General features: G+C 43.2%; 1 long non-coding RNA gene across 2 annotated transcripts in view; it reads right to left on the reverse strand.

Annotated features, from left to right (window-relative positions):
- The window catches only part of LOC109306390, an 11895-nt gene extending 11253 nt beyond the window's left edge, over positions 1 to 642 (reverse strand). The window contains exon 1 of one of the 2 annotated variants that reach the window (XR_002099973.1): positions 407 to 642. This is a non-coding gene — a long non-coding RNA (uncharacterized LOC109306390). The remainder of the gene's footprint in view (positions 1 to 406) is intronic. The other variant, XR_002099972.1, reaches the window with a different exon arrangement.
- Between the last annotated feature and the right edge of the window lie 6782 nt (positions 643 to 7424).

Consider the following 7424-nt stretch of genomic DNA (forward strand, 5'->3'; position numbering starts at 1 on the left):
CTGCTCCCACTTCTCTGTCTCTGGTTGTCATTGTAAGACTTCATTGTACTTAATTCAATGACAAGAAGGCCAAGACAATTGGGAGATCTTGTTCCACTGTAGCCTTTGTCCACCTTCACAGTTGTTCAACAGCACTAGGTAGGTGCCCATGTGAAGGCAATGAGATTTCAATGAGAGGCAATTCAAGGCAATGAAATGAGGAAGTCTCAATTCAGTGCTCCCTTCTATTTCAAATAGAAACAATATTTAATATAACTCATTTTCTACTGTGGCTAACAAGTAGTTACCGCAAGAGCGTAATTAAAAAAAACCTGCAGGGATTTTTTTGTTTAGTCTTTAAAAGGGCATTATTCCTTTCAGGAAGAATCAGCTTCAACATTACAATAGTACAATAAAAAATTCATACCTTCCCACTGCTTGGCTCCAAATCTGAACATATATATGTTGGCAGACTCACCACCAGAGCCTGTGGGTGTCAGTGAAATTGCAGTCTGAAGACTTCCTGTTGAAGGGTATCACTCTGGATGTCAATTATCTGTGATGTACTTATATCTGATTTCACACTGTTTTTCTTCCTGAATTAAATGAGGCAGCTGCATTTCTAAAGGCTGTTAACTTTACTGGCAGTGGTCCCCCTCTGGAGAAATGAGCTTCTTTAAGTGCTAATTCTCTTCAATTAAGCTGCCTAGATCATGCTGCATTGATCAAGCAATTAATTGATTGCTGGAGATTTACCTGAAACAACAAGTCAGCTGTTTTTCTTCTGTATCAATGACTGGCCCTCTTCCCCCCACTTCTGGCCTCCTGCTCCCCACGGTGCACCTCCAAAATATGGAAAACAATTGCAGCTCATTATCAGCAGGTATTTCTTTGGTGCATACACTAGCACAATTTCTGAGTTAGTTTTCCAACTCAGAAGAAAGTGCATTTTCCCTTATAACAAATGGAAAATGGATGGTTGGGGGACTGTAAATCTCAGTGCACCTGTCCATTTTAAACCATGAAAAATCAAGTGGCTATTAGCGGTGTATTTTATGTCTAATTGAATTGTGTTGTATTGTTTTACTCAAGGTCGTCTTTTGCACTTTATAGGGATAACAGGTTCTTCTCTTCTCCTGCTCAGACAAGCTATTTCCCCTATTGTGGTTACTTGTATGTGCCTGGTAGATGACAAGGGTTGAATGACTCTGTGATGATAAAAAAAAAAAAGACGACGACAAGTTGAATTTATAACTGGGATGAGTTGTGATTCTGGCACTTTGATCTTAAGGCACAAACTCATTCAAAAGTTTGCATCTTCAGTAACTTTCAGAAACTGAAACTCCAGGAATCAGTATCCTAGGGTGTTTGCTTGTCTGCTATATTTTGGCTTTTTTGTCAGGCAAATTACCATATCGTATTTTCTGTTCTCCAAAGTTTCAAAACAAATTAAAAATAACTCCAACTAAAAGATCAATATTCCCAGTAATAAAATATTCTGTGGAGAACATTAACTAAAGAATATACTCCAGTGAGTGAGTTCTGTATGCATCTGATTCATATTCCATTGAAGTCAAAGAGCTTTGTATCAGCCCTTAGTAAATTATGGAGAGAGATCATAGGTGCGTTGATACCCAGATGGGTGCTTAGAAATACACAGATAGATATTTAATTGGTTTTAGGGTACTTTTAGATAGTCTCATGAAATATCAAATTATATGTGTCATAAATATAGGCCTAAATTTTTAAATGTAGATGCCTGAAGTTAAGCAATTAGAGCTAGATTTTTTTGGGGGGGGTAAAAAAAAGCAATTTAGTTGAGTGCACGTAGAGGATCACCTCACCTGAAATTTAGGGGTATACCCTAGAAGTGAAATTTAAAACCTGAGAGAGGCATTCAAGTCTCCAGGCCTTGAAGGGGAAGACAGGGATAGGGATTTACCATAGCTATGGTGCCCAAGTTAGCCAATAGGAAATGTGGAGGAAGGATGTCTGTTTGAAATCCCATCTCTCCCCAGATGTAGAGAGCAGTTAGGTAATTCCCTGCATCCTGAGTTAGCTGTTTCTGTGGATAAAGAGTATACTCCAGTGAGTAAATTCTGTGTGCGTCTACTTCAAATTTAGAACAGTGAGGTAGTGGACTAGGCTGCCTAGGTAAGATGTGGACTCTCCATCACTGGAGGTGTTCAAGAAGAGGTTTGAGAGCTAGTCGTTGAGGATGATCTAGGAGGAGTTATGCCTAGGTTCTACTATGGATATTTTCCATGCTTCTGGGCATTACTGGTTGTCTAACGAGGCTGGGAGGGAAGTCCTCCTACACTACTACTACGTGTGTCAGGGTTTTTTTAAAGCTTCCTCAGAGGCATTAGGCATTGGCTGCAGCCAAGGCTGGAGATTGTGATTGGGGTGTGCTGATGTTCCTCCTGGGACTTAAAGCCGGTGGTTTCATGGTCAGATTGGGCATGTCTCCATCTGCAATTAATGCGCAAGACTAAACTCTGGAGCTAATTGCTCTGGAGTTTTTTGCTCCTGGGAGTGTGTTTGAATGAAGCAATTAGCTCCTGAATTTATTTAAGCAGCTGGCCCCCTAGATCTCCTTCCAGCTGCTCCAACCAGGCTCTGTGTGCTGTGGGAGGAGGGGGTGGGGGTGGCTGAGGCATGGGGGTACTTTAGTGCAGGGTCTGCTTGTGGCTCAGTGAGCCATTCTGGAGCATGCCCCTTTGGAGGAACTCTGGGGCTTCTTGTGGTAAAGAGGGGCTGGTTGGGGCAAGGGGGTACTTCAGCGTGGGGTCTGCCTACTGACTAGCCCAACACTGAAGCACCCATGTGCCCCAGCCCACTCCATCACCATCTACACATGAGTTTAAGTGTAGTAATTTACTATGTTGCTACTTGGTACTTGTGTCTGATGGGACTATCTGATGGCACAGTAAATTAGTCTACTTTGCCCTAATTGCTGTGCACATGTAGATGGTGCCCAGATTAGTCTACTGAGCAGTAGAGTGCACATGTAGATGTGCCCACTGATCACCATATTTGGAATCAGGAAGGAATTTTACCCCCTGGTCAGACTGGTATGAACTGTGGGGTTTTTTTGCCTTCCTCTGTAGCCTGGGATGTGGACTTCTTTCTGGGTTCTTTTGAGTGTATGTTATCAATTTTTGTAGCAGCAAGAAGTTGGCTACCATGATCCCCCTGTTTTACCTGTGGCAGGTTAGGGTGTTAAGTCTTGTGTTATGTCAGGGGTGACTGTTTAGTTTTGCTAAGAGGTTAGACAATGGATTTGTACAGAATGGCTTGGATAGGAATCATCCTGTCTCAGGCAGAGGGCTGAACTAGATGACCTGTGGAGACCAGACCCACTTCTCTATGATTTAGTGATTTTGGATTAAAAATCGGAACATCTTGATTTAGTTCTGTAACTCATTAAATTTAGCCTCTTAACTTCAGATAGGGTAGAAGTGGAGAAGCAGGAAGAGGAGAAGTTAGCCATGTATTTCTGTAGGTTCCCTTCACAGTGAAGCAGAAGTCATAGGCACCTTCAGGGCAATCCAGAGTCCAGACAGCTAGGTGTTGAGTTAGTGAATAGGGAATTCTAGGTATAGGGTTATATCTGACCTCCACAGAGCTTAGGCATCTCACTCGGGGTTGCATAATAAGTGTTTCCATCACCTCAGGACCCTTGGGACCTAGAGGGGAGGTGCGGTACTCTACAGTGGTGAGAAGGTTAGATTGCAGGAGAGAGCAAGCACCACATTATTATCCTGAGCATGGACCCCAAACATGGTACCTGAGGAAGCACACAAAGTGACATAATTTAAATAGTACTAGATAGGCTAACAAAAAATATATCACAGGGTTGGCACTAGATTTATGAATCAGATACCTTGTTCCAGGCAGACCCAAACCCTCAGACCAAACACAACTTCTTCATTCTATAATAGGTGAATTTTATTGATTCACAGTGATGGCAGATAAGAATAATGCAAACAATCTTATATCTACCAGTCCCAGGGTTCACAAAGTTGAGGCATGTCTGTCCAGTATGTGAACTTCACTCTGAGGTTCTCTTGAATGTTGGATGTCAGCAGCCTGGAGGTTTGAGGCCAAGACCCACCCCCCCACAGTGGGCTGAGTGAGATGGGCTGGTGGCATTCACTCTGTCCATGGTGGCCTTGGGTTCCCCTCTCAGGGACTCTTTGCTAATCTAAAATCCCTTCTTTTGTATTCTTTTTCTCCTCTGATGAGTCTTCATCTTTGGGCATTGCTGATTGGTCTCCCTCTGGTCATCATACTGTCCACGTTCTGTTCTGTTAGCATATTCCTTTGTTTCACAAACCTATCACATGCATACATCCTAATTTTACCAGTCTTCTTCTAATTTGGTCTGTTCCCCAAAACTGGAAATCCCAAGGGCCTTGCACCTGGGCACTGTGACCAGGCCAACGTGGCAGAGCTCCTTATCTCTGTTATGGAACAGTGCGGTACAGGTCTTCAGTTTCTCAGCCTGTGTGTATGCTTGTTGCTTGCCTGTGTCAAACACAGTGGGTCTTGAAGAAACTGTCACAAACAGGCTTTTTAGTGCTTTGGTCCCAGCTGCCAGTGCTTTAATTTATTGCTTTTTTTGGCTTCTAATCTGGCTGCCCCTTAACATGGCTTATATATGAGGGATGGAAAGATTCCCCTACCCAGACTAGCTGAAAGCATGGTAGTTCGAACTCTTTTATGGGTAGTGGGAGATGTGGATTTAAGTCTTTTTGACCTGAGGAGGACAGGGAACCAGGTCTCCTACTTTTGGATGAGTGTTTGAACCACTAGATATTTGGGCAAAATGTGGGACAGCATCAATTACAATGGATCTTAGGCAAGAGGTGCAAGCTTAGTGCAAGCTTAGTGGCCCTGAATCTAATCACCTAAGAGCTTTTGCAGCTGCTGGAATGGGATCAAACTGGATCACCCAAATTTTGCCTAAGTGCCTATAAAGTTGATTTGACTTCGATCTTTAAAGAAAAGGCCTGATTTTGTCCGAGGTTTCAACCCTCCAGGACTGCCACTGTTTAGGACCCTACTCTTTGGCCCTCATGTTTGAAAATGTTGCTCTTAAAAAAAATCATTGCATATTATAGTGAATTATTTCAGGGGAAGAAACCAATACCCTACTATCCTCTACTGTTTCTTAAACCCAAATACAGTGATACTTTTCAAGATTCCAGAACAATTTACTTTTTATTATTTATTCTTTTTTATGGATCAAGCTTGTGCTAGTCATTTTGGAGACATATGTGGGTCAGTTTTGGGCTTGATCCTCTTTTTGTTTCTCTTGGTATGGACAGCAAGTAACACAGCTGAAGTCAAGAGGCATGATTCTTCTTAGAAATACAGTGGTGTCAATCAAAAGTAAATCCATTTTAGCTTGAGGAGTTATACCCATGAGAACTTATTTAAGTGAGAGGATAATGAGATCCAAGGCCTTTGTCCTGCAGAGCTTTCCATGTAAACAGAAAAAAGGAACAGATGAAGGACATGCCAAGAAATGATGTGATATGTTTGACATGCATTTTGTGAGGTCTGTGGTATTTTTCCTTCTGGCTGGAACTGGAAATGCTCTGAGAAATGCATGTGTTTGCAGTATTTCTGGATGTGACCAGAATCAGAAGTGCCAGACATCTTGCAAGATTATTTTAGCTTGAGTCTACAATCCCAGGAGTTCAGTTCAGACAAACATTTGAGCTTTTAGGTGCTTATTCATATACAAACATGAACTGCAAGGCTTTAGTGCTTTCTTCACCCTTGATGTATTTTTGACATAACAAAATAAGTTTTGCCTCATTGGCATACTGTCCCCTTCATCTGTTCAGGAGAACTAATAGGAAAGAGAGGTGAAGGTGAAGTCATGGGTCTGATCCTGTCTCCTTTGCTCTCCTGATTAGTGTTTTATATCCATTTTGCATAGAAGTGAAGATTGGCAAAAGGAGCCAGAGAGAATTAAATCTAGGGGAATTTTGGGATCAGCTTCTCTATCGGTGCAGTGTAGATCCTGTGTTTGATCAGTAGTTTCTTCCATTTGGTTGTGCATAAGACAGGCACCTCTTATTTTATGTTCTGGTGACTTTATTCCTTGCCTTCCTCAGGGGTGTCAGTTGTGACTGTGCATAGAAAGACATTGCCGGTGGCAGCAACACTACAAATTTGCTTGAACTGTCCTGCCAGAGTAGGTTAATTTGTTACTGGCATGTGACAGTTTAATCAATCGTACCCTGCTGTCCTTCTTGTCCTTCAGTTGTGACAATCTAATCTAAGGGGAGTAAAATACGAGACACCTGAGAAACAACCTAAAAATAACATTTCAACTGATGTTCACTTTTTATTCTTTCCCATAAACACTCATGTATTAATGGGAGGTAAGTTTCATACCTGGGTTTTATCCATGGCGATAAAAGGGGAACACTGAAGAGTAAACTAAGTGGCCCAATCCTGGCTACCTACCAATTGCCTTTTGTGTAAGAAACCTTATGACAGTGGTGGCTAACCTTTCTGGCACCCAGTTAAGTCCTGCACCTTCCTTAAGGGCCTTTCTGCCCCCCACCCTCAGCAGTGTATTTGACAGAATTTGCACCAGGGGGTGCAAAAACATATAAAGATGTGTCTATGGCTGAATCACTGATTCTCCTTAATTTTCGTCACTCAGAACTGAACTCTTTCCAATCTGTCCACATCCTTCCTGAAGTGTGGGGTCCAAAACTGGACACAGTCCTCCAGGTGAGGCATCTCCAGTACCGAATGGTGCAGAAGAATCACTTCCCTTGATTTGCAAGTGATGTTCCTGGTGATATAACCCAAATGCTGTTGTCTTGCTTTTGCAACACTTCTGTAGGCTCCCCATTGAGCTCCTGCAGGCTCATATTCCTTTTGGGGCGTATGAGCTCCTGTTGACACGTATTCATTTTATGGTTTATCATAATCCCCAGTAGGTTTGTGAGAAGCTTGGGGTGGTGATTTGATCTGGAGGAGATTCGGCCTGATTCGGTGGTGAATCTCCAAATCCAAATTGAATCCGGGGACCAATAAAAAGGTCTGAATTGATTTGAAGCTCTCAAAATCTTTGCAAAATATTCAGAGAGCTTCAATGATTTGTGCAGTCCCCACCCACTGCGGCAGGGAGGAGGAGCCAGACTTGAAGCTAGTAAGTAGGGCTGGAGGAGGGAGTAGGGGACCATGAGGGGACCCCTGCCAGGCCCTATCCCCTGCCTGTTCCCTAACCCCTCTGAGTGCCCTCGCTCCCTGCCAACTGCCCCAGCCCACCCATGGCTGCCCCAGCTCCTGGCTCTTTAAAAAAAGCCCCAACTCACCGGGTGCTGTCAGGAGGGCGGGGGTGGGGGAGATAATCCCCACTGTCCCCTACTGCCCCATGCTATATGTGGGGCTCTGCCATGAGCCCCCCAAGT

Source organism: Crocodylus porosus, unplaced genomic scaffold (genome assembly GCF_001723895.1).
Source record: "Crocodylus porosus isolate Cpor-Errol unplaced genomic scaffold, CroPor_comp1, whole genome shotgun sequence".
In the NCBI taxonomy this organism is placed as follows: Eukaryota; Metazoa; Chordata; order Crocodylia; family Crocodylidae; genus Crocodylus; species Crocodylus porosus.